The sequence below is a fragment of the Lissotriton vulgaris genome, chromosome 3_1 (assembly GCF_964263255.1).
Source record: "Lissotriton vulgaris chromosome 3_1, aLisVul1.2, whole genome shotgun sequence".
In the NCBI taxonomy this organism is placed as follows: Eukaryota; Metazoa; Chordata; class Amphibia; order Caudata; family Salamandridae; genus Lissotriton; species Lissotriton vulgaris.
Genome location: NC_141689.1, coordinates 726,520,741 through 726,546,290, shown reverse-complemented (window position 1 = coordinate 726,546,290; position 25,550 = coordinate 726,520,741).

Sequence of the window (25,550 nt, the reverse complement as noted above, 5' to 3'; positions counted from 1 at the left end):
TCGAGGGTGCACCCTAATGGTATGTAGGGGGGTCAGGGGAGGAGAAAGTGAGTAGCGGGTGGAGCTAGTTGAAGAGTCAGGGGATAACCCAGTTGCAGAGGAGGGGAGTAGGGAGGGGAAGAGGTGGTCAAAGAGCAAGAGACAGGTGTCTTTGCCTTGGATCATGACAGTACCGTTGTTATAGAGTGAAATAGTGAGGTAGCCGTTGAAACGCGCAGAGGGGGAAATTTTTTGTTGTTTGCCATGGGGGGTAGAGGAGGAGGAGGTGATGTTAGGGGAATTATATAAGCTGGTGGACCAAGAGGGGGTGTCGTGAGTGAAGAAGATGAAATCGTTTTTGAGCCTCCCAAAACGACCATTGTAAAATTGATCAACAAAAAGGGAATCAGGGAAACGTTCAATAATGTTATGCTTCAATCGTTTTACTGAAGCTTTCATCTGGTTGGAAGGATACATGATTTTGTAGCAATTAATTCCAGCCTTAACTCGAGTGGTAGGGAAAATGAGACGGAGGAGGGTGGGGGGATATGAGAAGGGTGTTAATAGGAAAGCGGTGGTGATGAGAAGTAAAAGGATAGGAAGGGGGCACAAATTCCAGATGTTGGGTGAAGAAATCGGAACTAATGTGCCGTCTGGGAAGTGGGGTGGGTATTTGATGCATACATGATGCAGGTATGCATGATGTTACCTGGCACTAGATAAACAAAGGAATTGTTTACATATGATAGGATCAGCTAGACCACTTTCAGAACCATCACAAAGCAAATTTGGTCAAAGTAGAACAGATTATAAACGAACACCCAGTGATCACTGAACTTAGCAACAGCCTGTGACAGAATACCATTCGGCACCAAACGTTTTGTACGCCCATAATCTCAACAGACTACTATTGGACCCTAATTCCCTGAGAATAACTAAGATTAGGGGCAAATAGCATGGGGTGGAACAAAATCTGACTAACAAGGACTAAATATGCAAAATCTGACTAACAAGGTCTAAATATGCACGACAACCTCGTCATCATAAGACCGCCTTTAGCGGAACTCAGAACAGGGTGCGTAAGTCATACTACATGGAAAACATTTCCTAGCACCACATGTCCGTATAAGGGCCTGGCGCCCTACATACCTCGCGTCACCCAGGCCAACTGGCCATCTCAGCAGGGGGCTCAGATGCCCTGAATCCATAATGTCAAGGCAGCTACAAAGGCAGCGAGAGTCCTAACTCAATCAGAACTGACTCCACTGATAAAATGGTCTGAACGGTGCAGCTGGCACTACTTGCTGCGCAGCTGTAACAGGCCTAAACGGTGCAGCTGGCACTACTTGCTGCGCTGCTGTAAAAGGCCTAAACGGTGCAGCTGGCACTACTTGCTGCGCAGCTGTAAAAAGGCCTAAACGGTGCAACTGGCACTACTTGCTGCGCAGCTGTAAAAGGCCTAAACGGTGCAGCTGGCACTACTTGCTGCACAGCTGTAGATGAGGCAACAGCATCCTCCTGATGGCATTGTAGTCCTCCTTCATGGCCAGCCTGACGGTCTGCGCTGTGCGGTAAGTCTTAAGACAGCGGGAACACAAGCAAAGGTTGTTTAATAAATGCCCATATCCAGGGTGGGAATTTTACTAGGAATCTGTAGTGGAATACATTGAGATGGCTATAAACTCTAATCCCAACCCAGGATGGCCGCTATAGAAAACTACTGGTCCCATGCGCCGGCCATCTTGAGTCCAGGCATCTCCAGTTGGGCTGATCCCAGCCCCTCTCAGTTCTTGTCACTTCAGTGGTGGCACAATAAGTGCTGCAATCCACTGGTGACATTTAGTTTATGGGCCATGGGTGCACAGAGTACCATATACTAGGGCTCTATTGGTAAGTTAAATATGTTTATGAGGGTTTGGACAATTGTACATGCTTAAGGGGTCAGAACACATACAATGTTCACATGTCCATACAACAACAGGTTCAGTCCAAAAAAAGGAGGGGGTGAACATGCAATATAAAGTGATGTACACCAATAATAAACACTTACGTTGTCTTTACATTTAGTATTAAAGAAATGGTTATTTATCCATTACCAAGTAGTCTGGAAGCAGAGTTTGAACAAGGATTGGACCAGCGTCAAGATGCAAGATTATTAGCTTTTTGTCATCTTTAGTCATAAATAACAAATAAGACTGGATCAGCTTTGCTAGCATGGTCTCATAGAGACAAACAAGTTTAGATTAAGAGCTGAAACATGGCGTACTCTGCTAGTAAATGTGTTACCAGAAAAACGAAGAAGAGTTATATACAGAAAAAAATGAGCAGAGACATGCTTATTGTATATTCCCAACTTGATTTAAAAGAGAAAACATAGCCAGCAATACTCACTTGACCATGAATCCTCTCCACTCTGCCAGCCTGACAATCATCGAGTAGCTTAGTAGAACTAGCAAACAGGGGCATCCGGCACGGCTTGCAGGTGGGGAGTGAGGGGCGGGTGCATAGGGGGAGAGGGGGGGCAGGTGCATTGAAAAAAAAAATATTAAGACTCAGAGGCAGATTTATGTTAACTGGCGCATCCCCAGGGATGCAACAGTTAATGTGCGCCACAGTGCGCCACAGCTCCGCCACCCACGGTGCGCCGCATTTATAATGCGGCGCACCATGGTGCAAAAACAGCACAGATGCGTGACGCATCTGTGCCGGAAATGTGGCGCATTGCTGGAGTTGCGTCGCAAGCGCGACGCAGCTCCAGCAAGGCTCGGGGGTACACCATCTGCACAATGCTGCGTCAAGACGTACGCCTGCTTGAAGCAGGCGCAGGGTTTTGACACAGCATTGCCCTGAAAGTGACTGAGTGAAATCTCATAGATTTCACTCAGCCACTTTCAGGAGGCGTTCCTGCGCAGGAACGCCCCCCCCCCCACGCAGAAACGCCTCCTTATGGCGCAGTGCTTTACAACGTGACGCATCTCCTAGATGCGTCACGTTGTAAATGGGGCACATTGTTTGCGCCGCAGTTGCGTCAAATAAAGTGACGCAATTGCGGCGCAAAGAGGAGCAACGGCCTCATAAATCTGCCCCTTAGCCAGTCACAACACTGCAATGCAGCATTGTGATTGGTCTGAGAGTCGTGACCCGAGCGGGCCATCATTGCACATAGGAGTGTTCTGCCACTCCTCCCCTGCAGCTCGGCCCGCCCCCTCATGCCATGCCACGGCAGGATGACAAAATAAAATTATAATAGCATTCCGTTATTATCATTTTCTTTTTTCTTTTCTTTTCCTGCTTTCTAGCAGTGAGGCGATGCTCCTCCGCCTTAGCGGAGGAGCTACCACTGCCAGCAAATAAGAAAACCTGACAAATGACCTCAATTTTCTTCTGCCACTTAGCTGTGACATGAAGGAATTAAAAAGGCAAAAACTGACCAGAAACTTATCTGGAACGGGCCAGGCCGGTTTTCATCCGAGAAGTATGGAGACTGAGACTCCTAGATTATCCCGTGGGTGTATCAGTCCTTTTTTACTGTTCATCGGGACTGATGCCTGTGCTGACGCTCTAGATGCGTCATCTATATGCGTGAGGAGGGCCGCCCTTCCCTTACTGGAGTTTGAATCTCGCCGTAGCGAACACCGGTAGTCTGTGTCGCCCTGCTCCTTTGACTGCAGGTAATCGTTCTTTTTGTCTCTTTGCGCCCCGCGTGGCATCCTTAGGCACTCTATATGCGGCGACCATTTGGCCTTGGTACAGATACACTACTACACTAGCCGGGACAATAGGTTTTACAGTGCGATAGATTTGTCTCCCTAACTATCGCGATCTATCGCTATAGAGAGAAAGGGGGGGTGTATTTGTCCTTGTTTTTAATGTGCATTAAGACTGTGATAATGCAGGGTGTGTGGAATATATGAATTCTCGTTGTTTCTCCACCTCCGCTGGACTTATGTATATCTCACTTGGATGTACTTAGTGTTTTCACACGTGTCCCCTAGTGAGTGTAGGATTTATGTGAGACATAGACATGCCCTGACATTACTGACTCCTGATTGCTGCGGTGTACCTTTGTGCGCTTATAATTTTTTTAATAGACTTGTGATTAAGAACTAGTGGGAATAGAGGTTAGAGGTGGTTTTTTAATGGACTATTCCCCTCTCTCCTTCCTCCTTCTCCTGATGATCGTGTGATGATGATAGACAGTACGTGCAATTTAAACCACGCCTGATTTCCTCTTGATTCATCCGAGTGGACCCTCTGCATATATATAAAGGTATGCTAGACTAACTATTTTGAGTGAGTCCATGTATATGGATATTGTGACGAGACCCCTCTGTCCAGAGTTTGACTCGAGATTACGATTCATTAGTTTTTGTTATATGTTCTCTCTAGGAATTATTTCGTGTATTGGGGTGAGAAAGCGATTTCTGCCCCACCCCCCACCCTTGTGTGGGTGGGTTTGTTTGATGGCCGCCAAAATTTATCCGAGATATTGCTAGGACCCAGAAGAATAGGTATATATCTTTTACTGTCGGATGACAGGATTTGTTTTTCTAGGCACTGGTATTCACTGTGGGAGATAATGGGTACATATTTGTGGTGTCCCTTTTGCTCCCTTACACGTTTGCTTTTCACATAGAGATGTGGTTGAGGGTTCCGCTGATATACACGTTGTTTGATTTAATTCCTTTTCCTCAGTATGCTTGATCTTTATTTGCACACTGTTGGATCTTTTTTTCCTATTTTCTGTTTTTCTTTGGCTTTCCTTTTTTTCTCCCCTTATTTGATGGATTTATAAGTAGACCTTGCATTTCCACGCATGGGGGAGATAATGTCACTAGTGCAGCTGTAATGTGATTTGAGTATATGTATTCCTGTTTGGCAAATTATAAGGTATAATATATGTATATAATTATTATTACCAGAGTACCCCTATTGTCCTGATGAAGCCTACATCATCTGGCTGAAACGCGACCGCGACTGCGTCGACACCTTATGCTTTGATTGGAGTCCCCTGTTACCTTTAAAAATGTGTTTGATTTTTGTTTGATTGGCACCAATACAAATATAGACTGGGTTGATGTTTTAACCCCCAGGTGCTTTACTTTTGGGACTACCATTGTTATATTTTATATATATCTTGTGTTTTGGGTACATAGAAACGTGATACTGTAAATGTGAAGTATATTTGTATATATGTATATGTGAAGTTTTGTATATAGACTGTCGGTTGTTGTGCTTCCCTTGATGTCCGCTCATATGTGTGTTGAAAAATTTACATATGTATTTTCTTCATGTTTTATTTCTGATTCACAAGAGAATTAATTGTTTCTTGTTTGAGAATTAAATTTGGATCAATTCCTTCGGTACCTTTTGTTACTATTTTTTCATCCTAGGATGTCTCCTGCTCAGGTACGGGAGGGTTAAGTGGGCAGAACCCCTGACCATTTTTTTGCTAGTCTTTGCTTTACACTTTGTCAAGTGTGAGGGTGATTTTTCTGAAATATAAATTCAATGTATATTTGTTGTTTGAATGTTTAGTGTTATTACACATATGAGTTTGCATCTTGGAGAGCTCCTTCTTCATTGACTGTATGGTATATGATTGTTGTTGTGCCTTTTTGCACACATAACACAGCTGCATAATATATATATATTTCACCTTCTTTCCTACACTTTGTGTTTGTGGGTTCCCATTCCCCATACTTTTGATATATATATATATATATATATATATATATATTTTTTTTTTTTAATTTCTCCTAATAGGAGTGTGACTAGTTTCTACACGGTCTATGAAATATGTCTGTACCTCATTTAGTGAGCTTTACAGAAGGAGAAATCAATAGACTTAAACAATTACCATCTGTACTGGGAGCGGATTTGGCGGGAGATAGACCTTTGAGCTCTGATAAAGGCGAAAAATGAATCCAATTACGTAAGAAGAATACCCGTACACAACTGCATGCCGAAGTTCTGTTGGGGCACCTTAAATCCAATACTATACCTGTAGGCTTACAGGTGAGAAACATTCCGGTGATATTTCTTCAAGATAAACCATATTTAACTGATTTTAGTGGGGTCGGTACGAAATGCTCTCAGGATTGGATAGTTCTATCTATTAATACAGAAGAATTAAAGGAAATTAAAAAATTGGAGGAAGAGATACAGGGAGACCCTACTATAGCTAACACTAAAGCCTTGCTAGGCAGTATTGATAAAACTCTTGCAGACTTCAAATCGCACACGGTAAATCTTAAATCCACGAAACTAAGCAGGGATATAAAAAACTTTAAATTAGAACTGGTGTACCCTTCCCTAAAGACGACTTCTTCAAGAACACAAATCCAGGGAATCTCAATACTCAGTATAAGGGAAGATCTAAAACGAGATTCCTCACTTTTTCAAATTCTTCGTCTGACTCAGACCAAAGTGACAGTGGGTAATATTACCCCCCATATCCACAATACCAACCACACTACCAGTACCAACAAAACCCCCCGCCTTTTGCAGATAGGGGTGGGAGGGGAGGTAGAGGCTTTAGAAGAGGCTGGAGACAACCACAATATCAATCTTTCCAGCCTTTTCCTCAGCCAGCTCCAGCCCAAGATCCAAATTTTTTTCGGACACACCAACAAGTGTACCCATGTTGAACATGGTTGATGATCACCAGGGCCCTGGTGACAATGATACCCACGATCGCTTGAATACTGAACCCATACCAATCTATAATTTGTCCAAAATAACTTTGACTCCTGTGGAATTAAGAGTCCTCCAGAAAGAACTATCTTTTGTGCCTTTAACCATACAAGACCCTGTGGACACAAAAACTGAGGTCCTTCAGTTCCTCAGAAAGGTTAGGCTGAAAGCATTTTTTGTAGATCAGAAACAACAGATGGACTGGAATGTTAGTGGTCTCAAATTGAAGTCCACTTTTTGCCCCGAATCTGCCAGTATGCCAGACGAAGTGATACTTTTTGAGAATCAGGTACTAAGGGAGATTGATAGATTGAATAAAAAGAAAACCTCTTATAGATTCAATTTCTGGAAAGAAGATCGCCAGGCATTGATCAGTCTAGCTAATAACCCTTTAGCGGTGATAAAACCTGCCGACAAGGGCGGTGGCATTGTGCTTTGGGATAGTGATGATTACGACAGTGAAGTACTGAAGCAGTTGAATAATCCTGCTCATTATCGCAAAATAGAAAATAGCCCCGCCCCAATGTTGAGAGCCAAAATCCTACACCTGACTACCGAAGCTTTGGATCTGGGATATCTTGGCAAAAAAGAATCCGAGTTTTTGAACACTTCTGAACAAAAGACACCTATGATATATGTACTCCCAAAGGTACATAAGGATGCTCAAAAACCCCTGGGACGCCCGATTATTGCGGCATGTGGCTCAATGCTTGAGCCCCTAGCCAAATACATCGATACGTTCCTTAAACCATTTGTCTGCACCACCAGGGCTTTTGTGCGAGATACTATGGACTTTATACATAAGGTGGAAAACTCGGTGTTCGATGGTGACCAACAATTGTTGGTCACCCTCGACATCGAAAGTTTGTACACCAATATACCTCAAGATGAGGCATTATTGGTTATGGAGTTGGTTCTAGATCGTAGAAGTAGACCTCACCAGGTTCCTATTAAATTTATCATAGAACTGGCCAAAATCTGTCTAAAAAACAACTTTTTTACGTTTAAGGACTCTCTTTATTTGCAACTGAAGGGAGTTGCAATGGGGTGTTGCTTTGCACCAGAAATTGCTAATCTAGTGATGGACCAATTCGAGGAGGTGTATGTCTTTGGTGTGGCGAACCCATTTCGGCATTTGTTGTCGAGGTGGGTTCGCTACATCGATGACATATTCCTCATTTGGAACAGCAACAATGAGGAATTGACCCTCTTCAATGAGTGGCTTAATTCATGTTCCTCCGATTTGAAATTCACTATAAGTGTAAGCAATGATAAAATCAATTTTCTTGATGTCTGGATCTTTAACAACGAAGGAACTTTGAAAGTCAATCTTTTTACTAAACCTACGGACTGGAACACGCTCTTAGAATTCAGTAGTGGCCATCCTAGGAGCCTTAAAGAAAATTTGCCCTATGGGCAATTTTTGCGCATTCGTCGCAACTGCTCCAATAAAAGTGATTACTTTGACAATGCAGAGATCCTAAAGAATAAACTCTGCAATAGAGGATACCCTAGGAAGTTGATCAGAGCAGCACTCAAACGTGCATGGTATACACCCCGAGAAAGCTTACTCACACTAAGAGACAAAAAAGAAGGCATTGCATTGACCTGTGTACTGACTTTCAACCCTAAAGCAAATAAGGTCAAACAGATTATTTAAAAAAATTGGAGACCTATAGACCATTTGAATATACCTAAACCTCTTTTTGCGTTCCGTAGAGGAAAGAATATAAAGCAGCATTTGGTGAAGGCAAACAGAATGTTACCTCTGAAAAAAGACACCAGGGGCTTGTTAGGATTACCACCTGTAATCGGACACTACCGCTGTATGAACTGTTCTGTATGTCCTAACACTAGAGATTTGAAAGAAATAGAGATCAATGGGCACACACATATGATACGCACTTTTTCTAACTGTAACACCAAGAATTGTATCTATGTGGTCACCTGTCCCTGTGACTTAGCATATATTGGTCAGACATCACAAGCAGTCAAAATGCGCATTGGACAACATAAATCACGCATAAGATGTAAGTACACTGGGGCACCACTAGTACAGCATTTTATGGAGACAGACAACAGTGAAGAAGATCTCACTTGGGCAGTTCTGGTCACCATCTCAGCTAAAAATAAAACAGACTTAGAGACCAAGCTGAATCGAATTGAAGCGAGACTAATAGAGAGATACCACACGTCTGAAAAAGGTCTGAATGAACGTGATGAAATTTGGGCATTGATTTGACCTGTTGTCTGTTCCTGTTTGAAGCCTTCCTAATGTTCATCCCTTTGCTGCTTCCTCTTCTGAATTAAAATAGATGATGAGAAAATATTATACATAGTACTACAGTATGTATAGTGATACTATAATTTCTTCTATACTGATTCCTTTGGAAATTTGTCTATGTATGTATAGTTTTAATACATTTGGCAATTCAATTTTGAATACCCAGTGTTCATTGGATTAATGCTTGTTCTTCTTTGTAAATAGGGCAAGTATGTAAGATTTAGAATGGGAACCCAAATAGTGGAAATGTAGGAGTCTTTTTTCTTAACTACACTCATCTTAATATTTTTTTTTCCCCTTTCTGAATGTCTGCATTGGTTTCCGTGTGACGATGATTGTTTACTCTCTTTAATCAGATTGTTTTTGTGCGTGTGCCTAGTCTTGTATGTGCGCACTAGCCTTCTACAGAATGAGAGTATCTGGAACGGGCCAGGCTGGTTTTCATCCGAGAAGTATGGAGACTGATACTCCTAGATTATCCCGTGGGTGTATCAGTCCTTTTTTAGTGTTCCTCGGGACTGACGCCTGTGCTTACGCTCTAGATGCATCATCTATGTGCGTGAGGAGGGCTGCCCTTCCCTTACTGGAGTTTGAATCTCGCCGTAGCGAACACCAGTAGTCCGTGTCGCCCTGCTCCTTTGACTGCAGGTAATCGTTCTTTTTGTCTCTTTGCGCCCCGCATGGCATCCTTAGGCACTCTATATGCAGCGACCATTTGCCCTTGGTACAGATACACTACTACACTAGCCGGGACAATAGGTTTTACAGTGCGATAGATTTGTCTCCCTAACTATCGCGATCTATCGCTATAGAGAGAAAGGGGGGGTGTATTTGTCCTTGTTTTTAATGTGCATTAAGACTGTGATAATGCAGGGTGTGTGGAATATATGAATTCTCGTTGTTTCTCCGCCTCCGCTGGACTTATGTATATCTCACTTGGATGTACTTAGTGTTTTCACACGTGCCCCCTAGTGATTGTAGGGTTTATGTGAGACATAGACATACCCTGACATTACTGACTCCTGATTGCTGCGGTGTACCTTTGTGCGCTTATAATTTTTTTAATAGACTTGTGATTAAGAACTAGTGGGAATAGGGGTTAGAGGTGGTTTTTTAATAGACTATTCCCCTCTCTCCTTCCTCCTTCTCCTGATGATCGTGTGATGATGATAGACAGTACGTGCAATTTAAACCACGCCTGATTTCCTCTTGATTCATCCGAGTGGACCCTCTGCATATATATATAAAGGTATGCTAGACTAACTATTTTGAGTGAGTCCATGTATATGGATATTGTGACAAGACCCCTCTGTCCAGAGTTTGACTCGAGATTACGATTCATTAGTTTTTGTTATATGTGCTCTCTAGGAATTATTTCGTGTATTGGGGTGAGAAAGTGATTTCTGCCCCACCCCCCACCCTTGTGTGGGTGGGTTTGTTTGATGGCCGCCGACATTTATCCGAGATATTGCTAGGACCCAGAAGAACAGGTATATATCTTTTACTCTCGGACGACAGGATTTGTTTTTCTAGGCACTGGTATTCACTGTGGGAGATAATGGTAACATATTTGTGGTGTCCCTTTTGCTCCCTTACACATTTGCTTTTCACATAGAGATGTGGTTGAGGGTTCCGCTGATATACACGTTGTTTGATTTAATTCCTTTTCCTCAGTATGCTTGATCTTTATTTGCACACTGTTGGATCTTATTTCCTATTTTCTGTTTTTCTTTGGCTTTCCTTTTTTTTTTCTCCCCTTATTTGATGGATTTATAAGTAGACCTTGCAGTTCCACGCATGGGGGAGATAATGTCACTAGTGCAGCTATAATGTGATTTGAGTATATGTATTCCTGTTTGGTAAATTATAAGGTATAATATATGTATATATTTGTTATTACCAGAGTACTCCCATTGTCCTGATGAAGCCTACATCATCTGGCTGAAACGCGACCACGACTGCGTTGACACCTTATGCTTCGATTGGAGTCCCCTGTTACCTTTAAAAATTTGTTTGATTTTTGTTTGATTGGCACCAATACAAATATAGACTGGGTTGATGTTTTAACCCCCAGGTGCTTTACTTTTGGGACTACCATTGTGTTGTGCTCTCTATTGTAAATTAAGTGGAGGCACTGTTCCGAATTGGGATATATATATATATATTTTTTATATATATCTTGTGTTTTGGGTACATAGAAATGTGATACTGTAAATGTGAAGTATATTTGTATATATGTATATGTGACGTTTTGTATATAGATTGTCGGTTGTTGTGCTTCCCTTGATGTCCGCTCATATGTGTGTTGATAAATTTACATATGTATTTTCTTCATGTTTTATTTCTGATTCACAAGAGAATTAATTGTTTCTTGTTTGAGAATTAAATTTGGAACAATTCCTTCGGTACCTTTTGTTACTATTTTTTCATCCTAGGATGTCTCCTGCTCAGGTACGAGAGGGTTAAGTGGGCAGAACCCCTGACCATTATTTTGCTAGTCAGAAACTTAGGATCAGCATTAGGCTTCTTAAGGGGAATTACTATTCATACATGTTTCATTTAGGTGGAATGGTTTCATAATCATTTCATTAATTACCAATGCTCTTACCTTTGTTGGCTCCAAGTTACTTCTGGGCAAATGAATGACCTTTGCACAACGAGGGTCTTGCAGAAAGCCCAGTTTGATTAACTGAGTGGTAATTACATCATCAGTAGTGGTAGAAAAGGTACTCAGCATTTCTGAAGGATCAAGTTAAAAAAGGAAAGCCCTGTACCTTACCTGGGTATTTATATAAAGATGCACTAGGTAGGATTATTTTTAAGCAAATACATCTGCAATGTCTTCTTTGAAAGTGGGTGAAGATATAATGGAAGACATAAGTGACAAATCCTCTCACTAGCTGGGAAATTTCCATAGAAGAATTATTCATGCCAACAATTATTTAGAACACCATTGCACTTTGGTTGACATGATAAATGTTTATAATTCTTCAACACAGCCAGGTGAATATTCTTGGAAGATGCAGAGTATACACATTGCCATGCTGTTTCCAATGCTTTACAAGACTGCTGACTTGCGGCCAAAGAATCAGAATATTAAGGATGATGAGGTTGGTTACATACCAGTGGTTTAATGACAATAGGGGCTAGTACGCCAAGAGCAGATATTTCTCACTGGTGAAACATACAGACAGTAGATTCAGAAATGAGGCTTAAAGAAAATATACCAGAGTACAAATCCAGACACAAACATTGCTGATAATGCTTGGTCCTGGATCTTTTATAGGCTCTCTAATTCATGGGATATGGAGAAAACAATTGCTGAGTTTTCCATTCAAGGATAGGAATATTGTTACATTGAGAGCCAAATTCAAAAGAAGAAAAACCAACCAGCGCCTGGCTATACGAAGCTTGCAACAAACCAGCTGAGGAAAGACCATAAGCAGTGGAGAAATCTAATAAGTAACACATAGCTTCAAGATTTAAAGCATAGGCCTATATAATAAATCCCTCTTATAAGATCAAATTAAATGTATGAAGGATGAAAGAGGCAATAAAGTCAGAAAAAATGCACAAACTTAACTGCAGGTGCAGTGTGATGGTATACAAACACTCATGTATAGGAAGTGCATAAGCACACTCTAAAGTAAAAGCCAGCAACGCAGTATGATTGAAAACATCCAGCAAAATTGTGGATACATGTTGTCCTTCTTTAAAAATAACTATGTTGACACAGCCAGTTTTATCTTTTATTTCCAAATAAATACAATTGTAATACGGTTTATGTAGGAAGCCGGCTCTGTATCTACTATACCAAAAAGAGGTATAGTGTGCACAGAGTACAGTGAGTCTCCAAAGATATGGCAGAGGTTAAAGTATGGTAGAGGATGTGGCTTAATGGTCTGAGCGGCCGACTTGGGTAAGCTGGAAAACCAGGTTCGAGTCTGGCAGGAGGCTAAACATCCTGTGATTCTAGGCAGATGACTTAATCTCCCTGTGCCTAAAAATTAAAAAAAATATGTGTCCGTCAGTAATACTAGTGCGCATGTAGAGCGCACTGATACCTTCGGGTCGAGTTCGACAAATAAACTACAAACAAAAAGATCATACCGTGCTCTCAATTTAGTGGTGGCTGGGATGAGCAGTTAAGCATCTCAAAGGGTTGTGTGAATGCATTTGATGTAGATACTCATACAATGCACCCGTGGAACAGGTTCGTAATCTTGGTGTTGTTATTGACAGGGATCTGACAATGCAATGCCAAGTAAACAAGGTATCATCCACATGCTTCACCATTATATGTTGGTTGAGAAAGATCTTGTGGATGTTGCCTGTGGATACCCGGCGTTCGGTCGTGAGTGCCTTGGTCCCCTCCTGGTTGCATTATGGTAACATACATTACCTGGGGGCGTCCAAGGCTGTCACGCGCCGCCTCCAGTTGGTACAAAACGCCGCAGCGCGCCTGCTTAGCAGATGCCGGAAAACCGACCATGTATCCAACCACCTTCGTAAACTTCATTGGCTGAAGGTGGAAAACCGTGTGAAGTTCAAGGCGCTTACCTATTTGCACAAGATCAGGCAGAAGGTGGCCCCAAGTTATCTTCAGACTTTGGTGAAATTGTAATCTCCTACTCGCTCCCTCCGCTTCTCCTCCCAAATCCTTTTCTTTGTGCCGAGTGTCAAACTTTCAAGAATGGGAGGCCGATCTTTTGCCTATCTGGGGCCTAAGTTATGGAACTCTCTCCCTCTGATCATTCGGTCGGAGGAGAGTCACACTCGCTTCCGCAAAGCCGTTAAGACCTGGCTCTTTCATCAATAATTGCATCTGCCTCCACCTGACTCTATTAGCTGCACAATCTTAGCGCCAGGAAACCCTTAGGGGTAGCTGTCGCGCTCTACAAACTTAAATAATAAATAAAATAAAAAAATGCTGAAACACACACTCAATGACTGAGACAAGGCCAATGTTTGTAGGAAAATATTACTTTAGTTGCTTTTATTTCTAGGAACCAAGTTGAACTCGGTTACAAGTGAATACTTTTCAGTTCCAATACTTTCCGATTACTGCCAATAGATTTGTATAGTATCAATCAACACCTTACATGTGCACAAAAAGCTTTTTAGTCTTTGGAAATACTTCCAAGCTAGTCAATCATAAACAGTAAAAATGCAGTGCAATCCTAATGAAGGAAAAGCAGGGTGATGCATCAGCAGGTAAGTACACAACTTTCTTTTCCAGTCTCCAGGGGTTTAGACCGGCACTGGGCAAGGGTCAGTTTTAAGGTAGGGACTGCACCACCAGTGGCACTGGGCGGCTGGATGCAGAGTTTGTCAAGCAGAGGGATAATCAATGGAGACTGGGGGCACCTAAAGAGGTGCAGGGTTCAGTATCTACGCCGTGGTAGTCGATACTGGCAATGATGGTCGCTCTTGTGGTCAGCGGAGAGGAATGGAGGGGAAACAGATTCAGTAGTCCACCAACACTGGGACCTTCGTGGTCATCATCAGTAAGTCACATTAGGTCGTAGGGAGTCACTTACAGCCCCACGGTCATGAGGATGGAGATGCACAGGGAATGGAGGAGTTCTGTTGATGTTGGCCATCTTGTAGACCATGCAGGAGGGGCAGGAGGAGGCTGACAGGACCACTTGCAGGAGGGTACAGGGTCTTTGGAACCGAGCTGTGAACAGCCAGGGTCGTTGGGCCAGGAGGATCCCTCTACGTCATGGAAGTCATCCTGCAGCAGTGCTTTAGTCTTCTGGCAGGGCAGAGTCACATCAACACAAGTGTCTGTCCTCTTTCGCTCCAGTCTTAGAGTTCCTTTGCAGTAGTGAGTCGAGTCGACACAAGTATTGAACCTCAGCTACTACGGTTTGTGGGCCAGTGGGCACAGGGGACTAGACCCTCCAGCCCAAAGGGAGATTCTTGGAGCTTTGGTGAAGTCTGAAAGGTGTCCGAGGATTCTTGGAGGCCGTTTTTTTCTAAAGTTTTCAAAACCTTTATTTAAGGTCAAGTCATCTGGTCCACAGCTTGGTGCCTACATCCCTGTGAGGGCCGGCATAGCGATATGATGTATGAACAGTTGCTTGAAATTGGGAGGGTTACACAGCAAGCCGTCTCCAACCCCACATGGCCGGCCGCGTCTATTGGAACAGGGGGTCCTAAGCAACAATACATTTGTCTGTTAGTTTATGACCTTAAATATTAACCAACTAATAACAGAAGAAACATTTCCACTTTTGCATTATGTGTGCCATGAACGTGCTTGTGTGCATTGGCGCATTTCTATTTGTCAGATCCGGAGAGGTATTATGTGGTGACCAATCTACTCCTGTGAATAGCGTGTGTCGTACATGGTGGGGGCGTCTTCTGCGATAACTTCTGTCACTCATGGGGGTATGGTGGGGGGAGTCATGAAGGCTGTGTCGGAGGCGTGTTCTAATAAATAGGTATGCAGGGGTGCCCATATATCCTGTGGTCGGGAGGAAGGGGACAAGAGTTCTGCATAAGTGTGCAATTGTTCTTGGAAATAGAAGAGGTCTTGGAGCCAATCTTTACATTTTGGCGCTCTTCCTCTTCCCCACCTACAGGCGAGCCTTCTTTGCGCAAGGGATGTGTATTTGCGGATTTTGGCGTTTAAAGGTTCAGTTTAGCCTAAGAGGGCAGTCAGAGGGTCATTGGGTACATGCAATCCTGTCATGCGGTCCAAAGCCATGAGCACCTCCATCCAGAAGCGACGGACGGGCGGACAGTCCCAGGGAACGTGCTGAAAATCGGCACCCTCACTACCGCAGCGGTCACATATATTGTTATTGCGAATGCATAGGCAATGTAGATGCACCGGCGTGTAGTAGAGCTGATGAATATATATTTATAATAAATTATTCGATATCTGGTGGTGACGGATATTTCTCTCATCCACCTGCAGCAAAAGGACCACTGTTCGTCGGTTAAGGGATGTCCCAACTCTTGCTCCCATCTGCCCGTAGCCAGTGGTTGGTCATATTCCTTTTCCCTCGGTACTATACGGTTAGTAGCGATATCACATGGGTGGGAGTGGTTTGTTGTAAGAGGGGGTGTAAGGAGGACATGATATGGGGTTCCTGTGGGAAGCAGGGTGTTAGGGTTTTAATGTCTTGGCGTAGTCTGACATAGTAGAAGTGCTCCAGGGGGGAGGGAATTACTGAGCCGATGAATTCCTCGCTTGTTCGGAATTTATCCCCAGTGTAGAGATGTCCCCAGGATTGTATTGATAATTTGAGGAGGAGTTTGTGACATCTGCCCTCTTTTGTAACTGGGATATCCTTTCTACTGGACCGGGGCAGATGGGGGGAATACAACAGAGCGCACTGCGTGAGGTTCGCTAGGTCCTGCCATGCACTGAGGGTGCATTGTACAATGGTGGAGGCAAGACGCCACAAGACCGGCATGGCTGCTTAAATAGGAAGTGCAAGGGGTCAGGCCATATATCCGTCTTCGATTGCAAAGTGCGGCATGTAGGGAAGGGGGTTTATCCAATAAGAGGCAAAATGGGCTTGCAGGCAGCTAAAATATAACTCCAGGTCTGGCACTTCGCACCCGCCTTCGCAGAAGGGACGTGTGAGAGTGGTCCAGCGAAGTCTTGCTATGTTTCCTCCCCAAGTGAGTTTTATAAGTTGGCTTTTAAGGAAGGAGAAGAAGTGCTGACTTGGAGCATAGGGAATATTTATGATCAAGTATTATAATTTGGGCAATATTACCATTTTTATAAGAGCGGTTCTGCCGGCCATGGACAGGGGGAGCATGACCCATTGCGCTATTTTTTCCGTGATTGAGTCTAATGCACAACCATAATTGGCCCTCATGAGTTCCTCCTATTTACAGGAGATGACTATCCCGAAGTAGATAAGCGAGTCCTCGCACCATTTTAGGGGGTAGTCCGGTTTGAATCTGGGAGTGGAGTTGGTGAGGGGATAGATTTGGTATTTGCTCCAATTGACATTGACTCTGGAGAGTCGTCCAAAGAGGATAAAGAGTCTGAGAATGAGATCCCGGCTTTCATCCAGACTACGTAAATATAGGGTGATATCATCCGCATATAGAGAAATTAGTATTTGTCTTTCTGGGTAGATGATGGTGTGGTCGCGGAAATGTTGGTGGACCTTAGCAGCGAGGGGGTCAATGGCTAAAGCAAACAAGAGGGGAGATAGGGGGCATCCCTGCCTGGTGCCTCGGCCTATGGTGAAGGTGGGTGAGCGTTTGCCATTGATCAGCACTGTAGCATGCAGGCCCATGTAAAGTAGATTTATCCAGGCCAGGAATGGGAGAGGGAAAAGCATGCTGTTTAGTACAAAGGCTAGAATGTCCCATTCCAGGGAGTCAAACACCTTAGTAGCATCTAAAAAAATAGCTGCGGCGTTGGGGTCAATATCGTGGAGAAGCGCGAAGAGGGTGCGCAGGGTATCGGAAGTGCCCCTGGTCGGCACGAATGCCGACCTGCCAGGGAGTACCAGAAGAGGCATTGGAGGGCTGATGCGGTTTGCTATTAGTTTAGCTAATATCTTGGCGTCGACGTTTATAAGGGATAGGGATCTATACGAATCCACCTGTGTATTCGACTTAGGTAGGGAAATAATCAATGCTTCGCGCATCGATTGAGGCAAGATGCCCGCTTCGCGAGCTTCTTTGAACACATGTCGTAGAATAGGGATAGGTAGATGTTGAAACGTTTTATAAAATTCTGCCAGGAGGCCATCCGGTCCCGGAGCCTTGCCAGATTGCAGTTGCATTATGGTTGAGGTAATCTCCTTGTCCTCGTGGTGTGCAAGAAGGAACTCTCTGTCCGTCACCTAGCCATGTGATGGCTGGGTCTTCAAAGAATGGGGTAAAATCTTCTGGCTGTTGTCTGTGTGTTTTTTATAAGTGTTTACCTTCAGTTCAGGGGTGGGCAAGGTTCGAATATTTAGTTCCACTTGTTTGATATCTATTTTAAGCTTCCGTAGGGTGGCCCGAATATCTTTTAGGATCCCTCCACTTTTGGCTATGCATATACCACGTACGGTGACCTTGAAGGCTTCCCATAATGTTGAGTAATGCGGGACCGAGCCTTCATTTCAGGGAAAGAAATCTGATATTTCTTGCTCCAGTTCGTCTTTGAAGACGGGGTCTAATAAAGTTTGTGGATTGAGACGCCATTTACACGTATGGTGGATCTTCATGGGGTGGTGTGAGAGTGAGGAGTACGGGAGAGTGGTCTGAATATGTGCGGGAGAGGTGAGTTGCATGAGCTAAGCAGGTTGCTATCCCTTTGTCTATTAGCCAGTTGTCTATTCAAGAACAAGAGGAGTGGGCAGTGGAATAGTAAATCCCTTCTGGGGTTTGTGGGTGGAGAGTTCTCCATGCGTCTATAAGATCATGCTCCTCTACAATGTGTTTGAGGGCCTTCTGTGCATTAGTATAGTGGTAAGGTTGCGGATGCGACCTATCCAGAGTCGGGTTTACAGTGACATTAAAATCTCCCCCATATTAAGTGTGTAGAGTCTATGTCTAATATTTTGCCCCAGAGCATTTGGAAAAACTTCGGATCATCAGTTTTAGGTCCATAGCATGAAACAAGCTTGATTGATTGTGCGGATAGCCTACCCCACAAAGATTAGGATACTACGGGCATATGACGAGTAGGACGAAAAACATTTGCTGGACGCCCATTCTTCTGGTGAATGTGGGGGATATTGTGGGTGCAAGGTGTGTTTCTTGGAGCATGGCGCAGTGGATGTTGTGGCGGTCTAGGTAGGACAGGATATAGTGGCGCTTACGAGGGTCTCCCAATTCTCGTACATTCCATGTTAAAAAGTTATATTGCTGGGAGATGGGTTGGGTCTCCATCGGGGTATATAGCATGGTACAGACGAGAAGCGCCTAGCATGTGTTCTGAGTTTTTAGAGTTGGCATGTATAGGCAGAGCTGTACAATAGAAAGTGGTGTAAAAACATTTTCCCTTCCCTCCCTCTTCACACATCAGCATCCGCAACTCGCTGTGACTCATCCCTCCCCCCTCCCCGTAGCTTCCAATGATCGCTGTCCAACTGAGGACATCTTGATTAACATTTTTAACATTTAAAGTTTACAATGGTTTAGGGATCACCTGGTGGGTAGAGTCCAGAGGGCGACCAGTCTCTCCTCGCCGTGCGAGGGTGATGATTTGTGGTTTAATTCCGTCACTGTGACTGTTACGATTCTGCAGTGAAGGTCGTGTTGATGAGGCGCCACAAAATGTGCATGTTCTGGCAGGTGGCGTTTTTAGCTTGTAACTCTGTTAACGTCAGTCAAACATATATGGCAGACCTTAGTCCCCCACCAGCCGTGGGTATGTACGGAGGGAAGCAAGAGTAGTTCGCTGGGTGCTGATTTGGAGAAAAATCTAATGACAGGCATTGTCCCATCTCAGATGCTATTCCCCAGCACTTCCCTCTAGGCCTCGATGTGAGCTATTTTTCCTATATCCTGCATTCCGTCTAGTCCGTGCCGTATGGTCAGGGCATAATCAGTCATTTTTATTCCTCCTATATTTCCTTAATGCTGAGGGTGCTGGCAGGGATTTGCTTTGTTCCTGTTCAATCCCGGGGTCAGTCTTTTCTGGGTTATTCAACGTCGGACGCCACCAGCTTCACCAGGGCGATGGGCGGGGACAGCCGACCCGCAGGGTGTTTGGGCAAGGTTCTGGGTAAGTCCTGGGCATGCTGTGGGTTAGTGAAAAAATGCTGCTTCCCCTGGTGCGTTACTTTGAGGCGAGCTGGGAAGAGCATAGCATAGGGTATGTTAAGCTGTTGTAGTTTTTTCTTTACCTGGATACATTTTCTTCTTTGGTCCTGGACGGCCATGGTGAAGTCGGGATAGATTGAGATCTCCGACCTCTCGTGCTTTAGTTGTCCTTTTTCTCTAGAGAGGGGGAGGGTAGTGTCCCTATCCCAATAATTTAGCAGCTTGGCGATGATGGGTCGAGGAGGGGTCCCGGGTGCTGGTCGGGTAGCCAGTAATTGGTGTGCTTGTTCAAACAACCATACAGGTGAGAATGCCTTTCTGCCAAGTAGGGTTATTAGGAGACGCTCCACATATTCTTCCATTTTGCCAGTGGCCGTCGGCTCCAGCACTCCAAGGAATCGTAGATTGTTTCTTCTCGAGCGAGATTCCAAATCCTCGTTTTTGGCAGCTATCACTTTCAGGACCCTCTCCATCTCTTGTGTGCGGCTCACAGTGGTGTTAGATGTGTCCTCTAGGTCCCAAATTCGTCATTCCGCCTTGGTTAGGCGATCATCATGCTTTACCACCCTAAGCGAGAGGCCATCCAGCCTGTCGGTCAGAAAGTCCATTTTCGATTCAATAGATGTCAGGCTCGACTGCATCGCTAGTAGGAGCTCCCTTAGACCCGCGGTGGAAGTGGTCGGCGCTTCAGGTTGGTCCTCTTCAGGCTCTGACTGGGAACGTGCAGGATTGCGGGTATCAAAGTTGCGCTTTAGTTGCCTCCCATCTGGCTTCCCCATGGCTGCAGGCCGAAGAAGGCGGTGGTGCAGTGTCTCTCAGGGCGGGACCTCCATGTGCCAAGAACCGGTGAGTCCAGTGTCCGGCGGGAGCATCGCAAAAAGGGGCCGAGAGCGATGCAGTCAGGTGCTTTTCAATATTCACCCCGTACAGACAAACTGAAATGCCAATAATTGCGATTCCTTGTGGGGCACAGCAGAGGTCTCAGACGCTTCCCTGGGGATCCCCCCGGCTCCGCGCTTCCACAGGGTCTCCTCCTTCGAGGTAGCCACAGCAGGGGTTCTGTCGGGCACCAGTAGGTCCGATTCGCACAAGCCGGCCCTCCAGTCTCTCAAGGGCGTCGGCTCAAACCAGAGCTCAGTTGTGCAGGGTGTTCAAATATGCCAGCGATTTCCTCAGCCCCAAGGGCGGTGGTGTTTCTTCGGTGTTGCTATGGCGGCTCAGTGCAGGTCTCTAGCGGTTATCACAGCAATGTTGTCTGCTCCGCCGAGCGGAGATGCGGGTCAAATATCGCCGGTTCAAGTCAGCGATATAATCCGTGAAGAGTTGTTTCGGGTGCTCCAAAGCAGCAGTGGTCCAGCAGGCTCGTTTATTTGTTAATTAGGCAAGAGATGATAAGGATATTTCGCAGATTGGCACCCGAGCAGTAAGAGCCCCACGCAAGTGCGGCAATCTTGCTTGGCGCCCTCTAGCGCTCCCCTTCTTAGAGGCCTTATATGATTTCTTAAAGGACAGCAGGTCCATTTGTCAAACCGGTAACAGGTGGTGGGGTTCTTGCTGAGTTCTGTCTGTAGTGGTTCTGTTCCTGGTCTGGCAGCAGTTTTCTTTGCTCCATCGAATCTGAGGAACAAGTTTCAGGGGAGCTCTTAAATATTAAATTTAAGGGTGTCGGGGCAGTAGCCAATGGCTACAGTCTCTCTTTGGGGAGAGGGGCACATCCCTTTTCCTATTGGGCCTAATTCTCTAATTAAAGATGGAGAATTTCTAAGAGAGAGGTTTACCTCAGCTCCTGGCAACCCAAGTGGTGTGCCAGGCTAAGGTGGACACTCCTACTCTGCTTACTATTTTTCTCACCTGTCCTGCCACCAAACGTGGGGTCAGGAAAGGGGGGCAGACATCTCAACTGGTTGAAGCTGCCCAAATCAACACGTCACAAGGTGAGAGTCTTTAAGGCTCACTGCCAAGGTTTGCAGTTCTTGCCGTAGGGGGGGGCAGGGGGGTGAAGCACCTCCACCCAGAGCAGGCTTTGTTTCTGACCTCCGAGAGCACAAAGGCTCCCACCCCATGTGATCATAAACCTGTCTTGTGGTGGCTGGCTGGCGGGACCAGTCTGCCAATACACAAAAGGTTGGTCGTCTTTCAGGGGGCCTCTCTAAAATGCCCTCTGAGTGCATTCTTTTTTAAATCCATCACTGTCTTCAGTATGGGTGTATTATGCTGAGAATTATGATGCCAAACTTCCCACTTTTCATGTAAAGCCATCATAGAGAGATGAAATTCGTGTTGATGAACTCCCAGCCCATGTACTCAAAATGCCTTCACTGCACTTACTATATCTGTAAATGGTACAGACATTGTAGGGGCATATTGCTCATGCTGCTATGCCCTCACGTGAGGTATGGTGCATCCTGTCTTAGGGCTGTGAGGCCTGCTAGAGGGGTGACCTACCCATGCCACAGTCAGTTTTCTTAGGCATGGCACACAGGGATGTGGGCCATGTTGACTCTTCGCTTTGGTCTGCACCAAAACACGGATTCTGCAATGGCAGTGTTGTGGATGTTAAGGTGAGAGATTACTGAGGATGGCATAATACATGCTGAAGCCCTAGGAGTCCTTCTCTACCCTTTGGTACCATGGGTACCTTTTAGAAGGAACGTACATGTGGCCCAGATGTGTGCCAATTGCAGAAACAAAGGCACAGTTTTTGGAAACACACAGGCCCTGGGATCCTGAATGGCAGCCAAGTTAGCATCAGTTATCTGGCAAAAAGTTAGGGGGTAACCATTTAAGAGGGGACACTTTCTTACAGTGTAGGAGGAATGGCCAAATCCTTGAGCAAAGAATCCTTGAGCCAAGTTTCTGTTAATAGAAATATTTCTCACTTATTATCTAGATTACATTTCACTATTTCTGTTTTATTCTTGGATAATGACTTAACACTGAGAAGAGCAAAATGTTATGCCTTAGCAGGTTTTATGTGTGATTTAGTGGGCAATGCAGTGAATGCAGGACAAATTAATTGTCTCAGTAATGACATCACCAGATGAGTCATGGGAAACAACATTTACAATGCTGTCTTTACCACGTAATGCCTTTACCACCCAGGACTTACCTCACATGCATTTACCCCGCACGCATGTTTTTGTGCCGTAATCATGCAGGGCAGAGATTGGTGAAGTAGAAAGAAAAACAACCAGAATTCTAAGTGCTAGTTGTGTGTGAAGTACAAATCTCAGTAATCTGAGATGGCTACCTAGTTAATTTCATGATGGAAATAAATTAAAAGTGGCAGAGGAGGGACTTATCAGTGTCAGATATGCTGAACTAATTGTAAGGAATGGTAGGCCTTGTTGGGGATCACTCATCTTATCTTCAGCTGGTTTGCTATATTGTCTAACACTCTCTCTGCTGGTGCACCCAACACCTTCGGCACATTATGCAATTACCTACCAGCTTCAGTGCCTTCCAATCTTCCCAAAAAGCACCTGGTCCTGTCCCTAGTTGCACTCTGCCTGCGGTTTGCATTTGAGTCCTCTGGTTCCTAATCTCACCTTCTTTGTTAATTGCAAGGTAATGAGTAGCTCATCTCCTAAAAAAGCCTGCACTGGTGTCTCTTGCATGGTGTTCATGCCCAGGGGAGGCATCAATTTGTTCTCCTTTGACCTCAGTGACAAGTGTGAGCCTGTTTGTAGCAGACAGTCCATGATGCAGTGTGGGTGGACTCTTGCCCAGGAGCATTGAGGGGCATGTACTTTTGCACAGTCACCTCCTCAGTTAAGTACTTCCAATCGGCCATGATAAAACCTCCTCCTTTAAGAGGTCAGGGTTGGGGAGGAACAGTGTCCTTCATAGAAAGGGTAAAAGTTGCTGCACTTGTTCCCCAGGCACTCTTTCCAATGCAGTTGTACTTGGAAAATGTTAGGGCGGAAATCTTCAATTAGAGAACACTGTGTGCTTAAGGTTGCAGCCATCCTGACCCCCACTGGTGGCCTAGTGGTTAAGGTCTTAAGCGTTCAGCCTGATAGGTAAGGGTTCCTATGACCAAAGACCCACTTACATGAACATCCACCTGAACTTCCACCGCCCCCCTAGAAACCTTCAATCCGCCCACCTCGCCTTGCTCAGGTATCACGCATCCACCACTGCTGCTCTGTAGGATGGTCTTTCTCCCACCTCAATGCTAATTCCTGGGCCCCTTACCCTTTACCTCCGCACTTCACCCTCACTGACCTATTTCAGAAAGGGACTCAAGACCTGGTTCTTCGACAGATACTGGCAGCACAGTGCCTGGATACCCTCTCGGGTGACAAGTCGTGCTATACAAATACCCACTGATTGATTGATTCATTCATTCATTGGAGGGTTCAAGTCCCGCCATGGCAGTGATCATGTGTCTGTTTTCAGGATGGCCACAAATAAGTGAAAAATAAATAGTGTAGAATGAAAGGCAAGTCCGGAATCAAGGTGTTTGTAATCCCCTATGGACTTGGCAGACAGCAGCAAACTAACTAGTCGTACTCACGATCATAAGGGCAGGTTAAACATATCATAATTACAGTCTGCTTATTTGTTGTTAAGAGGATAAGGAGCCTCATTTTACACAGAAGCCTCACTGGTTGGAGCTCTGCAATCTTGCTCAGTTGTGTTAGTGGGCAGTCACCTTGAAACTAGAAACAAATGGTATTTAGGAAGGCACCATCTTTCAATGGGGGATCGGGGTCACAGCCACCTTGGGTTGGGAATTTGAATGGTTATTTCAGCAGAGCCCTTCTTCCTACCTTTGGGATTGAATGATGCAAACTAACATTGGCACAGCTAATACATTACTTCACATTATAGAAGAGGACACCTATTGGCTTTGCTAACACTTCTTGATCAATGATCTGTGGAGCAAAATTACCATTGACCCACGCTTTCTGTACAGGGCCTACCTAGGAAGTAAAAAAGTTTCAACTTAGTTTATCAATTATTTCATGCATTTATCAGTGGGAATGGAAAAAACCCAGATGTACTTTTTAGGTCTCGCCTAGTGATGCAGCGCAAAAGCGCTGTAGCTAGCGAAATCTATTGTCAGTGACTTGCCTCCGAAGTGGTACAGACAGGGGTACGCACAGGGCTTTTGGCGGTTAGGGTATGTGGACGCGCCCGTACAGCCACGCGGTGTGCACATCTCCCGGTCTCCCTTCTTCGTCGCAAGCCTCAGCAATGTAAGTTTCACTTTTGTTTAAATGCGCACAAGCATTCAGTTTTACATTCTGGCCCCCAAGAGGTACTTTTAAATAAACTTTTCCAATCGTTGGAGCGGCCAGCAACTGTGGGTCTGCTCAGTAAATAGACAAGCAGCCCAGCACGTGCACTCAGTTTAACATTCTGGCCCCACAAAAGGTGCTTTTAAATAAACTTTCCCCATCGTTGGAGTCGCCTGCAACGGCGGGTCCGCTCAGTAAATAGAGAAGCAGCCCAGCATACACGCTCAGTTTAACATTCTGGCCCCCAAAAGGTGATTTTAAATAAACTGTCTCCATCGTTGGAGCGGCCCGCAACGGCGGCTCTGCTCAGTAAATAGACAAGCAGTCCAGCCCAGCAGAGAGAGCCCGGTTATATGGCAAAGCCTTCTGAAGTGCCCTCTCTGAACCCGGGCAGCTCGCGCCATGCACACAAACAAACAGAGGGCAGCAGGACTGCAAGCATCTCAGGCTTCCGCCAGCCTCACGCGTTGCTCCCGCTGCCTCACGTGGGGCCGCAACAACAGTTTGCGAGCTCCCATAGAGCTGGGACTGTTCTGCTTCTACATTCCCCCTTCCAATTGTCGTCTGTGGGGTTGAATAACACTGCTGCTTTCAATGCTCAGTGG